A 17,285-nucleotide genomic window follows, 5' to 3' on the forward strand; every position below is an offset into this window, starting at 1 on the left:
GGGAGGGACAGAGCTGTCAGGTGTCAAGTGAAGGCTGTACTCGGGGATCCTGGAACCTGTCATCCACACACACCACAGTCACAGAAGGAAGGCAGCAGTATCATGAAAGTCTCAGTAGGAGAAACAATTTTTGCAAAGTACATTTATCTCTTTTCCTTATCTAGGTGCTGCTTCTGTTGTTGGAACGGGGACTTGGAAACACATTATTTTCAGATTTATTAGTCTGTCATACAGAGTGAAGTCAGAAAGAGATAAACAAATATCGTATATTAACACATATACGTGGAATCTAGAATAATGAATGGTACAGATGAACCAATTTGCAGGGCAGGAATAGAGACGCAGATGTAGAGAATGGATGTGTGGTCACCGGGGGAAGGGGAGGGTGGGATGAACTGGGAGATTAGGTTTAACATAAATACACTACCATGTGTAAAATAGCTAGTGGGAACCTGCTGCATAGCACAGGGAACTCAGCTCGGTGCTCTGTGATGACCTAGATGGGTGGCATGGTGGGGGAAGGGAGGTCCAAGAGGGAGGGGATATACGTATACATATAGCTGATTCACTTCACTGTACAGCAGAAACTAACACAACATCGTAAAGCAATTATACTTCAATTAAAAAAAAAAACTAAATTTTTTCTCAATTTCATGGTGCAAGCATGGGTCACCAAGGAGTATTACAATCAAAATCATCAACAACTAAATAATTCATTTAATTCATCATTCATTTAACAAATCTTAGTTGAGCTAATAATATTCCATGTGCCAAGCCCTAAACATTAAATTGTGAAAGGTTCACTCCTTATATTCAAGGCACTCCAAATCCTTTGGGTAAAACATGCAAGAAAACTTACAATTTTAATCTGATATAACGTGTATTGATTGTGGGCAAAGGCATTATTCAATGATACGAGAGTATAAATGAGGGACACGAAACCAGATGGCAAGAGGTAAGGTCAACTTAGGCAAAGAGAAGAACACGTGCAAGGGAAGAAAACATATGAGTGCAAATGACTTGCTCAGCTCACCATTGAGTAGGGGAGCGGCTGTGAGTGGGACTGGAAAGGCAGGTAAGGACCAGTCTTTAAGAACTATGCCATGCTAGGGAATATGGAATTTAGTCTGAAGTTGACATTTATATAAGAATATTAAGCAGATCGAATGGTATTTTCTACTTCACCAGTTTAGAGTACAGGTAAGTTTACAACATAAGAATAAAAACATCCATAGAAATGTTTTGAGGATAAATTTTGATGACTTCTGTGGAGGGACAGATGTGAATGGGAAGGAAGAAGGACTTACAGGGAGCCCCAGTGGTGTCTTCTATATTCATCTTTTTAACAAAGAGTTCTGAAACAAGTTGGCGTAGCATTAGATGTGATAAAAATTGATGGGTGATGGGTGTTGATTTAACAATAACTTTTAAAAATACTAAAAGTTGTATCTTTTTAGCATTCAAATTCACTCAAGTCTCCATTTGTACTACTTGGCAAACGTTATAGACTGAATTGTGTCCCCACAAAATTTATATGTCGAAGCCCCAATCCCAAGTCTTTCAGAATATGACTGTATTTGGAGATAGAGTCTTTAAACAGGTGATAAAGTTAAAAATGAGGTCCTATGGGTGGTTCAGAATCCAATATGACAGGCATCCTTATAAGAAGAGGAGATTAGGACACAGACACACACAGAGGGAAGACCACATGAAGACACAGGGAAAAGATGGCCATCCACAAGCCAAGGAGAGAGGCCTCAGAAGAAACCAGCTCTGCTGACATCCCAACCTTGGACTTATAGCCTTTAGATCTGTGAGGAAATATTTAGTTGTTTAAGCCATCCAGTCTGTGAGATTTTGTTATGACAATCCAACAAACTAATACAACAAGGATTTTAGAGTATCTCTTTTAGGGCTGCCTCAATACCCAGTAATTGTCTAAGAACCCTCTGGGGAATTTTTCAGCCTAGAGTGGCCAGTCCCGCTTCTAGACTGAAAGGGAACTCAAGAATTAGACCTGGCTGCCGGCAGATGCTAGCTTTTCGAGCGCTTTCGTTTGCTGCCAAATGATACAATTGATAACTAGTTCTGCGCTACTGAGTGTTTCCAGATCAGCTTCAGCAAAGACATCTTTGCTGTTCCAGGTCATGCTCTCCTGAGCATTCCCTTCATCCAGAGGTGCTCAAGGTTGGATTTAGAAGGTCAGAGTTCTTTAACTTATTTTGAAGTCCCAGCCATTGTCCCTAAAGTTTTCCTCTGGGATAACTTTCCTCTGGGATAGAAATAGGTTGGGATCTTAATATCCTCCTTTCTGGAGGTTCCTAAGTCCCTGTGCACACTTTCCCCATATCAGAGTTCTGCCTATTTAGGATATTAGGTGTCTATTTGATTAATATTTGCCCAAGGGACCTGTTAAGTCAGTCTCTGCCAAATAAATAGATCTGGTTTATGATGCTTTGCTGCTCCACCATGAAAAAGAAGCTGAATTTTTTTAAATGGTGAGTTTTCTTGCTTAAGTCTCAGATAATCTCTAGAGTCATACAAAAGAAAAAATGAAATGATCAAAGTGCTCTATTTCCAATATGTCTCAAACTGTCACTAATACTATCTTCTACTAAATATACAAATAATAGATAGGGGTTACGGCCAAAATGGTGGAGTAGTAAGACCCTGACCTCACCTCCTCCCACAAGCACATCAAAATTACAACTATTTACACAGCAACTGTCTATGAGAACAGCCTGAAGACATGCAAAAGAGATTTTCCACAACTAAAGATATAAAGAAAGAACCACAACAAAATGGATAGGAGGGGCAGAGATGCAGTATAGTTAAGACACACATCCCTGGGTAGGCAACCCCCAAACAGGAGAATAATCACAATTGCAGAGATTCTTCCCAAGGAGTGAGGGGGTCTGAGTCCCACATCAGGCTGCCCAGCTTGGGGGTCCTGCACTAGGAAGGTAAGCCCCCAGAACAAAATGCTGGCAAGCACCACTTTGGAGTCCTCCCTCTAGCTTATTAGGGCCAGGGGCTTACCCACCCACCAGCAGGCTGGCACCAGCTCTTGGACCCCACCCACCAAGCAGCCAGCCATACCTGGACACAGCTATACCCACCAGTGGGCCAGCAGCCTCTGCCCTAGGTAGGACCTGGCAGCCAACCAGGAAAAGGGCTGGGGAGTGGGCAGCTCTACCTATCAATGAGTCCACAGTAGTGAGCCCAGCCACAACCGAAGGGCCCATGCACGTGCATATGGGGGCACTCGTGGAGGATATAATTGGTTCCAACTAAAAAACAAAGGAATACACAAAGAATAAACAAATTTCTTCTCTTCCTTTAAGGTTCAGCTCAAAAACTCACTCTTATTTATGTGCTCCTAAATAAAGTGATTCATGGTTTTTTTTTTAATTCTTTATGATTTTTTTTTAAGTTTGTCTATCCTACTTGTAAAAGTAAAGCCAGGACCTCTTCCTTTTTCATCTTAACAACCAGAAAGCATAGCAGAGCACCTGCATATAGTAAATAAATAAATGAATGAAATAGATTTGTGGAAAGGACTGCTGATTGCAACGTAGAGGATGTCTTGGATGTGACTTTAATGTTTCACCCACTAAAATCCAGAAAACAAAGGGAAAATGATAAATTATTTAAGCAAAAAATGGTGCGTCTGGACTAAATAAATAATAGTGGGGATGGAGAATAACAGATCTTAGAGATAAACAATTGGCAGGGCTTGGTGTTTAATTGAGTAAAATGTATAAGGGGAAGGAAATGATTCCCAAACTGCTGACAGGGAAAAATGAGTAAAAGTTACTGAATAAGCAGTCTTATCCTGAGATTTTTGGTTTTGTCAGCATTGTATAGAAGAAAAAGAATCACAGAGTAATTGAGAGACCCCCCAGCTCAAAACCTGTTTTTGTCACTTACTAGTTCTGTGATACCTCTTGCTCTTTTATTCTTCACCTGTCAAATGGAGAACTTAAGAGTACCTTGCTCATGGTAATGTTGTGAGGATTACCTAAGGTCATACCTATAGAGCACTTAAAATAGCATGTAACATATAATAAATACTAAGGAGAAATTAGTGTTACCATTATTAATAGTATTTCTAGACACTCATACCAAGGTGTCTGCTTTTATTGAAAATTATTGCTTTCTCCAGGTTTAAAGGCTAATTTCTGCCCAACACATTATTCATCTAGGTAAAGTTTACTTACCTATGAAAATTTCACATACTCTGGTTACAGATTAGCTGGTTCTTGTCAGTAGCTTTAGTTAGCGAGTTCCTTTTTGGACTAGACCTGTGTGCAGGTTGTCACAAAGACTCATTTACCTCTGCTCTCTCACATCTATTGCATATATACATACTAAATGATAACCAGGTACTGGTCAGTGTTCTGAGAGTAAGTATACGGTGGTGAGTCAGAGAGAAGTCCCAGCTCTAAAGAGCTATGCGTGTGGAGCGGACAGATTACAAACATACAAATACATTTATTTTCATGTCAGGTACGGATAATTCTAGGAAGAAAACAAGAGAAAATTGGGGTACTATTTTAATAGGTCACAGAATACGCTCAGAGTTACATTTGGACAAAGAATAAGTGAAGTGAAGGACAGTGTCATAACTATTTGGTGAAAATATCATTCATACAGAAGGCTGTAACATAAAGAAACTGAGGCAGGAGCACATTTAGGGTATTCAGGGAATAGGAAGGAAAGTGGGGATGTGGTAGAAAATGAGTGCAGAGAAGAATGGAAGGGCTAGATTTCTCTTTGTAGCTCATTATAAGGACTTTAGGTGGGAAGCCTTCTGAGTGTTACTAGCAGGGAATGACATCATATAATTTACATTTTAAACGTTTTACACTGGTTGCTGTGGATTAGGGAGGAACGAATGGAAACAGAATGGTTAGAAGTCTATGACAGGGGACCTGGTGAGAGATGCCATGCCTTACGTCAGGGTGGTGGTAGTAGAGATGGAGAAAAGAGGTTGGATTCTGGGTATATTTCAAAGGGGAAGCTGGGAGGATGTGCTGACAGGTTGGATGTGTATTTCCATGAATGAAAAAAGAGAAGCTGTAGACGACGCTAACTTATTTGGTCTGCGCAACGTGGGGAATAGTGGTACCATTTACAAAGTTGGAAAAAACTGGGCATGGAGCAGCTTTGTGGGTGGTGGTGCAGGTGGGGAATTAAAAATAACTGTTAGTCATCCAAGCAAAGGTGTCAAGAGCCAGTTGGACACATGATTCTGAAATTCAAGGCAAAGTCTAAGCTACTCATATAAATTTGGAAATATTACTGAAGAGAAATTGTTCCAAATCGTTTATGGAAACTATCCAAGGCGTGAGTATAATGTGATTAGAGAAAAGAGAGGAGGAACAAGGCGTGAACTGGAGAGCACTCCATCATTTAGAGATGGAGAAGATAAAAGTAATCCAGCAAAGGAAATAGACAGAGTGGACAGTGAGGTAGGAAGGAAAACGGGAAAATGCACTGATCCTCTTAAAGTGAAGCAAGTGCTTCCATAAATGGTAATGATTGGGTGTGACAGTGTTGCTGTTGAGTGAAAAACTATGAAGGCTGAGAATGTGTGACTGTATCTCGTTTCTGCTAGGAACTGAGATCTGTCTGGAGCAGGTTCAGATGAGAAACAGAGGTGAAGCAAAGGAGACAATTCATATATATAGACAACTCTTTTAAGGAATATCGTCCTAAAGGAAAACAGAAATGGGATGATCATAGAAGAGGGATGTGAACTACCAAATGTAAAATTGATAGCTAGTGGGAAGCAGCTACATGGCACAGGGAGATCAGCTCAGTGCTTTGTGACCACCTAGAGGGGTGGGATAGGGAGGGTGGGAGGGAGACGCAAGAGGGAGGGGATATGGGGATATATGTATGCATATAGCTGATTCACTTTGTTATACAGCAGAAACTAATATAACATTGTAAAGCAATTATACTCCAATAAAGATGTTTTAAAAAAAAGAAGAAGAAGGATGTGAGCTTAAAGTGGGGATTTTCTTTTAAGATCAGAGATATTTCACTGTTTGAATGGTAGTGGAAGAAATCCAGTAGAGAGAAAAAAATGATGAAACGGGAAAAAGAATGGACAATGCTAGAGAAACATCTTTATATGAGAAGGAGGGTATTTGGTGTTAAGGGGAGGGGTTGACTTTACATACTAACATGTGCGGATGCAGGTGGACGGCGGCATGGGAAAGTCCTCTTCTCTGTGCTTCCGTTTTTCTCCCTGAAGGAAATAACAGGGTTATTGGTTAAGAGAAAGGAGGTGATAGAAAATGTAAAGATTTGAGAAAAGGGGAAACCATGTGGAATTGTTGTCACCTTCCCCTCTGCTGGTTAGCCATATTTTTAAAACTCACTGGCCAATTTAGTTTTAATATACAAAAAGAAAGAAAAAAAAGGTCTGGGTAAAATGTAGAGGTAGACTTGAAATTGTCCAAGACTGTTGAAAGCAGAAATCCTGGAATAAATGCAGATTTCAAGGGAGGCTGGAAAGGAACCAAGATAAGACGTGAGTATGTAATAGTAGCTTAAGAATTGTTGCATTATAAGGAAGGAATTGCTTATAGATAGATGCCCTTGAGACACAGGTATAGTTTTATATGCACGATTTCTTTATTATAAATAACTACCATAGAATGACAGAGCTGGTTATACAAACTGAGAGATTATATAACTCCCTAGTTTTCTATATAAGTATGTATGTCTTTATATATACATGTATATTATATATTCTCCTATTACCAACCAACTTGGGAATCTGATGAGATCAACAAATGGATTTCCTTCACAGAGAATGGAAAGAAGCACATATGTACAATATCACACATAAAGAAATATTCATGGACCAAAGGGTAAGAATCCTGATTCTATCCCAAATGTGTCCTGAGTTAACCGACCTTCCTTCTCTCATGTCCGTGCTTGTGTATTTTATCCTCTCTGCCTGCAGTACCTATCCTTGTTTTCTCACCTACCAAACTGCTGCTTCTCCTTCAAATTTGAAGTTAAGGTTTGCCTTGTCTGTGAAGTTTTTTTTTTTTTTTTTTCTGATTCTTAACAAACCCTAGCTGCTTCCTCCTCCAAGCTTATTCCATAGTAGCATTTATTACTTTGTAACTGTTTGTTTGCAAGTCTGTTTAACTATTGATACTGTGGATTCTTTGAAGGCAAGGACTAAATCTTTTCACTTCTGAATCGTCATTACCTAGATTAGCGCTTTGCAAGTTTTCAGTGAATTTTACAAATAAGGAAAAATGAGATCTGGAAGAGTGTAGGTGACTTAAGTAAGATAGTGGCTGCACAAGGCAAGCCCATGGTGTTTTTCTTGCCCAGTTTAGGTCTCTCTTTATCCTTCCTGTGTCTATCGGCTTTTAGGGAAGAAAACATTTTACACTAGGAAATGGTGGTAGTGTAGCCATGAAGCCAAGGGCGTATCCAGAAGGATAAGTGCTCCTCCTTGTGGCATTTCTGGGAGGTGAAGGTGAAAGTGACCATGGACTCACAAAGTCCTGTTAGGAAGCAGGATGGATCTTTAGTGGGAGGGAAAAATTGTATCCCTCACCCTGTTCCCCAGGAAGGAGTTAAGATGAAGATGTTTCCTTTCGCTATGAGCAAAAAATATCTTCATATCAATTATCACTATAATTTTCATTGGATTCCACAGGCATCTGAGTAGGTTCTTAGGGCAGGTACTCTCATCTCTATTATCTAACATAAGTCCTCACTACCCTATTGAAACAGATTTTCTCATTCTAATATTACAGATGAGGAGGCTGAGGTTCAGAAGGTTAAAACAATTATCCTAAGGGAGTGTAGCCTAGAGCACTGGTCTTTGAACTCTTCCGTATAGTGTACTTTCCACCACAGTCTGCTGTCCACTGGGGCAGTAAAAGTGTGGGCAGCTACAAAATGAGTTAGCCTTCCTTGGTACCAGAATCATATTGGCTACTGAATAGGCAAAAGAAGTTGACTCTTGGCTGGCAGTTCAGGTACAGAAATCAAAGCTCCTTGTTCCTATACCAGGACTCCAAGTGGTCAAAATATTGGGTAAAGACAAGGGCTCCTGTTAGGGGTGGAGGGATGATGCTGAGAGGCAGCTGGATTTCTCTCTCTGATCCACAAGCTCAGAACTCACAAGTAGCCAGCAATGGTTCCAATACTTGACCTGCAACAGAGGTGAGTGACGAAGGGAACAAATCTTCAGATGCCTCAGACAAAGGCCCCAATGTTTCCAGCCAGAAACATTTTTCTTGTTTGAGACCCAAGACATTCTTTGAACCAAACCAACAGCTTGGGGATAAACAATAGCCCACAAGGGACCTTTTAGAAGGACTGGATACTGTCTTTATTGGAAGAAGCAATATTAGCTTTGATTTGATGGATGTTTTCATAAGCTACTCTCCCCTGCTTCTTGAGACTCTTCCCTCTTAACGGATCTAATAAACACCCAAATCACCACAATGGCATGATTAACACATTTTCATATCCCAAACCCCTGCAAGGCAATGATCATAATAATAGCTAACACCTACTGATCACTCATTATGTGCTAAGTGCTTTACCGGCATGATTATCTCATTTTATCCTCACAGAAAACCATATTGTATTGACCAAGAGAGGCTGGGAGCTTAATTGACTTGCCCAAGGTCACAGTGAGTAGTTGGTAGAGCTGGGATTGAAAGCAAACAACCTGACCCTACACTATATTGCCCGAAGGACTAACATACATGATGATTATCCTGAGTATCTGGGAAACTGAGTCTCCCCCTGTAGGGCTGCTTCCCTAGTTTACTCAGCACACGGGAGATGGCATGAGACAGCGAACGTCTGAAACTTCCTCTTTCCCACTCTATATAACTGGTCAGATGGCTGAGGAATGGCCCATGATCTAGCCAGCCATGTGTTTCTTAAGAAAAACAATAGCAATTAAAATTCTTACCTTAAGAAAAACAATAACAATTAAAATTCTTACCAAGAGTTAACACTGCACGGAGAATTTATAACTGACAAAATGTGTAAAGAAATATAGGCAACTGGGTGCAAATTGCTTCTTTGATTTTAAAGTTGACCTATTATTGATTACTAGTTTGCTTCAATTGTCATTTTTACTTTCAGAAATCCCTGGATGCTGGCTCTTTACAACTTTCTAGAGATTGCCATATCTGTCTGTCTTCTTTCCCACAGAAACCCTGCGGTCCTGCTGGCCCTGACAGTTGTGCCTCTCGTTACCCTGGTCACTGCCACCTGGCTCATTGCTGAGCATCAGAGGCTCCAAATTGTCCCCTCCCACCATCACCAGTCGCCATGCCTGTAATAAAGCCCAGCAGGAAGCCAAAGAATTGAGGAAAAATCCTCCCCAGACCACATATTTGTCAGGGTATAGAGGCAGATTTGTCTGCAGGGTAGGTAAGGGGGCAGGGGAGGGCAGATGTGGGATGACCACCGCCACTCACAGGACTTGCTACAACCAAAGCGTGGATGCTGTGAGGATAATGGAGCATTGAAGTCAGAACTTCAATGGTGGATATCAAGTGGGGATAGTAATACCTAACTAATAGCAATGCTGTGTGGCAAAGGGAGTAGCAGACGGGCTATTTCCACTCCTGTAATTTGAGGATATAGATGAGGGGGCACTGGGAAGCAGATGGTGGAGCCAGGCATATCTGGGTTTTCATCCTATTTAGCAACTGTATGAATTTGTAGAATGTTTATTTCAACTTTCTGACCCTCAGCTTCCTCATCTGTAACACAGAGTTGAAACTACCTACCACAGGAGTATAGAAATAAGACAGTGTATGTCAGCAGCTACTGTGAGACCTGGCATCCATACTCCGACCCCCTTCCTTTCTTCTAGTGTGCACTTACCTTCCTCCTCTTACTTAATAGCGTAAGGACAGCAACGACTGCTCCAATCACCACTTCTAATATGACTGCTTTTACTACGGCCACTGCTGCTGCTGCTATTCTGGTATTATTTATTGTGTACAACTATGTAGCATATGAAAAGGATACCGTATTATGCACTTTACCCATGTTATTGATTTTAATCTCAACGTGTCTGCTTCCTATCAAGTCTTCATTACGTGGTCTTGAAAAGTAAGTATTCTATTATAGCCCAGGGTGTTAGGAGAGCAGGCTTAACCTACGAGGCCCTCATTAGAAAACCGCAAGCTCCAGAGATTCTTGGAGACTAGGACTTGGCTGTGCATCATTTCTTTTCACCATCTCACCCCAACACCTCAGCTGAATCCCTCTCTGACTGATTTCACAACTCACCATGCTAACTCTTCTGTGCTCCTTTCCCGGTGTTTCACTGCAGCATTTTGTAGGCAAGCATCAATCTCCAAATCCTTAGGTTCTGAGTCAGGTAGAACAAAATCTCAGCATTGCTTTTCACGCTGTTAGTCATTCTCAAGCCGTTCCTTTCCTTTTGTTCCAGTCATTCTAAATGCTGGAAAACAACAGGAACAAAAAAGCAATCGGGAAGCCACATCCTTGGATGTTATTACTAGAAAATAAAACGACATCTATTTTTATACTGTTGAACATGCACTCGCTCTAAACAAAAGAAATTGATGAACTAACGTGAACAAAGTACGCTTTCCTCAGCCCTGCTTTAGACTGATAAGCAAAGACAATTAATATCCGGGCTGTTGTTGCTTGGTTCCAATTTTCTATCCCTGTTCCTAATTGACATTCTCAAAGGTACCTGAGATTAGATAACTATTTAAGATTTCCTTCTGAATTATTTTTGGTACTCCGTGAAAGTTTATCACCTACAGGCATTCTGACGTAAATGAACTCCAACACATGAACAGACCTACAGAATGTCCAAACTAGAAAGAACCTTAGATACAAGATTTGTCTACTCACTTCGCAAGTAAGACAACTGAGGCTTTGCGATGTGTGTGCTTTGGGAGTTCAGAGGGGATCTTCCTTGTGATACGATATTCACCTCTCTGTGTATTTGGTCCTTTGAAATTATTTTAAAATTGTACATATTGAAAAAGAGGTTCCCCTCTGAGTTTTAAAAAATCAGATGCTTCCAATACCCTAGTGGAGCAACGTCACTTTGATCAGATTCAGCTTGCTTCTTTCAACACCCACTGGGCACAGAGGAAGTGTGGAAAGTAGAGTGGGGGAACTATACTAAATCAAAAAATAAATTAACTAAAAATCGGGGCTTCCCTGGTGGCGCAGTGGTTGAGAGTCCGCCTGCCGATGCAGGGGACACGGGTTCGTGCCCCGGTCCAGGAAGATCCCACATGCCACGCAGCGGCTGGGTCTGTGAGCCATGGACGCTGAGCCTGTGCGTCCGGAGCCTGTTGCTCTGCAATGGGAGAGGCCACAACAGTGAGAGGCCCGCGTACCGCCCCCCAAAAAATTAATTAATTAATTAACTAACTAAAAATAAAACAAAATACTACCATGTGTAAAATAGATAGCTAGTGGGGAGCTGCTGTATACCACAGGGAGATATGCTTGGTGCTTTGTGATGACCTAGAGGGGTGGGATGGGGAGAGAGGGAGGGAGGCTCATGAGGGAGGGGATATAGGTATACATATAGCTGATTCACTTTGTTGTACAGCAGAAACTAACACGACATTGTAAAGCAATTATAATCCAATAAAGTTGTTAAAAATAAATAAAATATAATAAGAAATAATCAACTTTCTTCAACACAAAGGAGCTTTCAGAACGTTATTGCTTCCTACCTGGCTGGTCAGTATTTGCCATGTGTGTCATTCCTGTCTTAGGGCCTGGATCCATGTGACAAAGGACACAGATTACTTTGGGGGACCTGTTAATTCTTCTTCCCTCAAGTTCCCAGCCTGAAAAATACACTGCCAGATATGCTAGCAGTCCAGGCTTCAAACCAGTTTATTTTATTTATTTATTTTAAAATTGTATATTACTATGTTTAGTTTTTTTAGATGAACAATGTTGTATTAGTTTCAGGTGTACAGCAAAGCGAATCAGTTGTGCGTATACAAGTACCTATTCTTCTTCAAGTTCTTTTCCCATTTAGGTTATTACAGAATACTGAGCAGAGTTGTCTGTGCTATACAGTAGGTCCTTGTTGGTTATCTATTTTATATATAGCAGTGTGCACATGTCAATCCCAAACTCCCAATCTATCCCTCCCCGTCCCCATTCCCGCCTGGTAACCATAAGTTCATTCTCTAAGTCTGTGAGTCTGTTTCTGTTTTGTAAATAAGTTCATTTGTATCATTGTTTTAGATTGCACATGGAAGTGATATCATATGATATTTGTCTTTCTCCTTCTGACTTACTTCACTTAGTATGATAATCTCCAGGTCCATCCATGTTGCTGCAAATGGCAGTGTTCCATTCTTTCATGGCTGAGTAATATTCCATTGTGTATATGTACCACATCTTCTTTATCCATTCTTCTGTCGATGGACATTTAGGTTGCTTCCATGTCTTGGCCATTGTAAACAGTGCTGCAATGAATATTGGGGTGCATGTATCTTTTCAAACCATGTTTTTCTCTGGATATATGCCCAGGAGTGGGATTGTTGAATCATATGGTAGCTCTATTCTTAGTTTCTTAAGGAACCTCCATACCGTTCTCCATAGTGGCTATACCAATTTACATTTCTACCAACAGTGCAGGAGGGTTCCTTTTTCTCTACACCCTCTCCAGCATTTACTGTTTGTAGACTTTTTTTTTTTTTTTTTTTTTTGCAGTACGCAGGCCTCTCACCATTGTGGCCTCTCCTGTTGTGGAGCACAGGCTCCGGACGTGCAGGTTCAGGGGCCATGGCTCACAGGCCCAGCCACTCCACGGCATGTGGGATCCTCCCGGACCAGGACACGAACCCGTGTCCCCTGCATCGGCAGGCGGACTCTCATCCACCACGCCACCAGGGAAGCCCTGTTTGTAGACTTTTTGATGATGACCATTCTGATCGGTGTGAGGTGATATCTCATTGTAGTTTTGATTTGCATTTCTCTAATGATTAGCGATGTTGAGCATATTTTCACGTGCCTCTTGGCCATCTGTATGTCTTCTGTGGAGAAATGTCTATTTAGAAAAACATTTTTAACAGAAACCTTAGCAGGATAAATCCAGTAAGACCCAAGGCTCCTTACCATGCTTGGTTCCCACCTGTTAGTTACCCACAGGGCTGGTCCCAGTTTCTTCCCTACAGAAGTGGCTGCTTCTCTTGCTGCTGGTCCCATCTCTTGACAGATGCTAAAATGTGCCCCACCTCGGTGCCCTTCCAAGGATCTGAACAACATGGTAACTCTTTCTGTTCCTGCCCCAGCTGAGGAGTGAGACGCTCCTGGCTGATCACTGACTTCGTAAATCAGTAGGTCACAGTCTAAATGTTTCTCCATGCCTGCTCCGTACCTGTTGGTGCCCAGATTTCTGGATTGGAAAACTGGTGAGGCCCAGGAAGGGAAAGCTACGAGACCTAAGTAGTGGCAAGACGAGGATTAGGGTGCGAATCTCTGATTTCAAAGCTAGTGCTGTCTCGTCTCTCCCAGGTGAATTTCTCACTATTGAGACACCTTAAAGAAGGGAAGCGTGGATAAGCAGTGGAGGAAGAGAGTGTGCCCTGTGGCATTTGTGACCTAGACAAGCAGGACTAAGCATGAACAGGGCAAAGTTTTCAAAGCAAAGTCTCATTCAAGAGACAGTGTGTCTTAGTAAAGAACAAAAGATTTGGAGTTGGACAGGCTTATGCTTGAATCCCAGCTGTGTTAGTTATCTACTAGCTGACTTTGAGAAGAATTGCTGAACCCCTCTGAACTGTGGTTTTCCAATCTATAGACAAGAATTGTAATATCTACACCATGAATTTATTCTGAAGGGCTATATGAAACAATGTATATAAAAGACCTAGAAGAGCACCCAGTAGGCAGTGGCCAAGGTGATAACTATTATTAAGACTAGCCTGGCTTCATTCCCATCCTGATTTATACTTTAAAAATTTCTGGCTATTCTGCCATTTTCGTCACCTTTTTGAGATCATTAACAAGGAGAGTTCTTAAGAGCACCTGATTTTGAATCAGATGCAGCTGAGTTTGCTTTTGGGCTATAACATTTATTTACTATCTATATTACTTGAAGTAGGTCAAGCCTCTGCAAGGCTCAGCTTTTTAATCTGTAAAATGGGAATAATAATACCTCCGTGATAGAGATGAGCCTATTTTGAAGATTAATTTAGGTTGAATGAGACTATACATTTTAGTGAAAGCTGGGGCCTTATCTTTTTTTTTTTGCAGTACGCGGGCCTCTCACTGGTGTGGCCTCTCCCGTCGCGGAGCACAGGCTCCGGACGCGCAGGCTCAGCGGCCATGGCTCACGGGCCCAGCCGCTCCACGGCATGTGGGATCTTCCCGGACCGGAGCACGAACCCATGTCCCCTGCATCGGCATGCGGACTCTCAACCACTGCGCCACCAGGGAAGCCCCGGGGCCTTATCTTATACACTGTGGTGTTCCTTGCATCTGGCAATGTGCCTACCATATAATGAATGCTAAAATGAAAAATTAATAATGTATGCAGTATAAGCTTTTAATACAGTGTCTTATTAAGTGGAAGCTACAACTGTCTTACCCTAGTTAAGTTATATGAAGGTGAAACAGAATTGCAAGACAATTTAATACCTTCTCACGGTAGAAATCTGTCTGTAATAGGCTGTCAGATTACCAAGATGTCTCCTTAATTGGCTCTGACAACTTTATTCTCAATAAATAAGTGCCAAGGAGATAAATTTCAGGGAAGGTGGAGGTAGATAGGATTAATAGTTGATGCTGGGCTCTGTTGTGGACACCCGCAGTTGAGAAGAGTATGTTCTGATATTTGGGAGCAATAGGTATGCAGACAGAGGATAGAAGATCCTAAAGAATGGAGATCTGGCAGCTAAGAAGAAACCACGAGGAAAGTGAAAAAGATGAGGTTCTGAACACCCGGACTTAAATCCTGCCTTGGAACTTGGGTAAGTCATAATTTTTGGTCTCAATTTTCCAATTTACAAAATAGAATGAATGGTACTTACAGAGCTATTGTGAGGATTAAATGGTACTTACAGAGTTATTGTGAGGATTATTGTGGGTATAAAAGTGAAACACTGAACCAAAATAATGAGTTATCCCTTGAAGATGGAACTTTGCTTTCTCTACTAAAGTTTTGTTCATTTTTTGGTCTTTTTTTTCCTTTTGTTCTAAAGGTTGGAGGATTTCTACTAATCTGTTTTTAAGTTCCTGAACCTTTATTTTGCCGTATCAAACCTGCTGTTAAACTCAATCTATGAATTTCTCCTTCTAGATTTACGGTTTTTCAGTTCTAAAGTTTCTATTTGATTTTTTCTTTTTTGGTTTGTTTCCATTTTTCCCACTCAGGGACTTCCCTGGTGGTCCAGTGGTTAAGACTCCGTGCTTCCACTGCAGGGGGCAGGTGTTCGATCCCTGGTCGGGGCACTGAGATCCTGCATGCTGTGTGGCGCAGCCAAAAAAAACAAAATTACTATTTTTTCTGCTCAGCTTCTCCATATGTTCTCTCATTATAATTATCTTGAAGTCCATGAACATATAATATTTACAGTAGCTTGTTTTAAGGTTTCTTTCCTGCTAATTCTAATAACTGGATCATCTTGGTATCTGTGTCTATCGACTTATTTTCTTGCTTGATTATGGATTAATTTTCCTGCTTCTTTGAATATCTAGCAAATTTTTATATTATGTTTGACATTGTTGATAATACATTGTAGGGATACTGAATGACATTGTCTGCTTTTCAAAAAGGGTTTCCCTTTACAGTTACATAATGATGGATTTTATTGATCGCATAAGACTTGGGTTTACTCTTCCTTGGGGGGGGTCTATTTTAATTTTGTTATTAATTCTAGGGTATACCCCTTAAAATAGGGTGTGGTCCTCACTCCTAAGGTAGAGCATTTCTAAGGTCTCATGAATGAGCAAGGTGCTCACCAAGGCTCTTTCACTTTAGCCTAAATTAGTCCGCCAGAATATTCCAGCAGTGCGTGACCTCTGGGAGTTTCATTTAGGTCTCAGTCCTGCAATGGTTCCTCGCTTCTGGGACCCACAGGGTCTCACTTTTCACACTGTCAGCCAGTCTTTGACAGGTCCATGGGGAAGAACCACACAGAAAATCTGGATACCTGCCCTCTGCTCTATGGCTTCCTCCCCTCTGGTAGCCTGCTCCCAAATTCCAACCTCTTCAGGAGGCCTCTTCTCTAATCTCTGGTTGTTCAGTTTAACAAGACGGCCGCACTCTGCTTGGTCACCACATTCGGGCACCATGGACAGGAGTGCGCCTCCAGACTCAAAGCCCAGGCAAACATGGCCTCTCCTTCTGCTTTTCTCTTATTTCAAAGATCACAGTACTGAGCTGCCAATAATCCACTTCCTGCGAACAGCTGCTCCGTGTGTTTTTCTAGTTTCATAGTTGTTTCCAGCAGGAGAACAAATCTTATACAGTTACTCTTTTATGGCCAGAAGTTGGAAAACTAAAGTTCTTTCTTTTTCTCTGATAATTACAATAGTACCCTGTTCTTTAATGGATGAAATATCTCTTCTCATTTTTCGAGGGGTAATAAGGATTGTTTGCTTGCTTGTCTATCCAGCTCCCTACACTTTTCTTTTTTTCATATTTCTTTTTGCGGTACGCGGGCCTCCCACTGTTGTGGCCTCTCCCGTTGCGGAGCACAGGCTCCGGATGCGCAGGCTCAGCGGCCATGGCTCACGGGTCCAGCCGCTCCGCGGCATGTGGGATCTTCCCAGACCGGGGCATGAACCCGCGTCCCCTGCATCGGCAGGCGGACTCTCAACAACCATGCCACCAGGGAAGCACTGGTATTTATTTTTCCTTTTTATTTTCATATTTATTTTGACTTCTGACTCATTTTAGAGGCCACCTGAAATGTATATGTAAGAATCATTCCAAAAGCTGTTTGGAAAGTCTGCAGCAAGGGTGGAAGCTGTTAAATGATGTAACTCACCAGAAAGGTATTGATGGGAGGAATTGGCTGTTTTATTGAGGGACCTCCAGATGCCAGTAGGTCTATTTCTGTAAGCTGGCTAGTCGCCTCAAAGAGGAGTTCCTTAAATCTGTTAATGTGAAAAGAAACACAAGCTTCTGTCTTATTGAAGCTAACATTGAAGAGGTATAGTCACCTGGCTATGTGGGCTAAGGGAGGAGGCCTGGAGTGAGGGGTATCATGAATATTTTCAACCAAAACCTTTTACTTTCGGCTCTA

Source organism: Phocoena phocoena, chromosome 8, assembly GCF_963924675.1.
Source record: "Phocoena phocoena chromosome 8, mPhoPho1.1, whole genome shotgun sequence".
Taxonomy (NCBI): domain Eukaryota; kingdom Metazoa; phylum Chordata; class Mammalia; order Artiodactyla; family Phocoenidae; genus Phocoena; species Phocoena phocoena.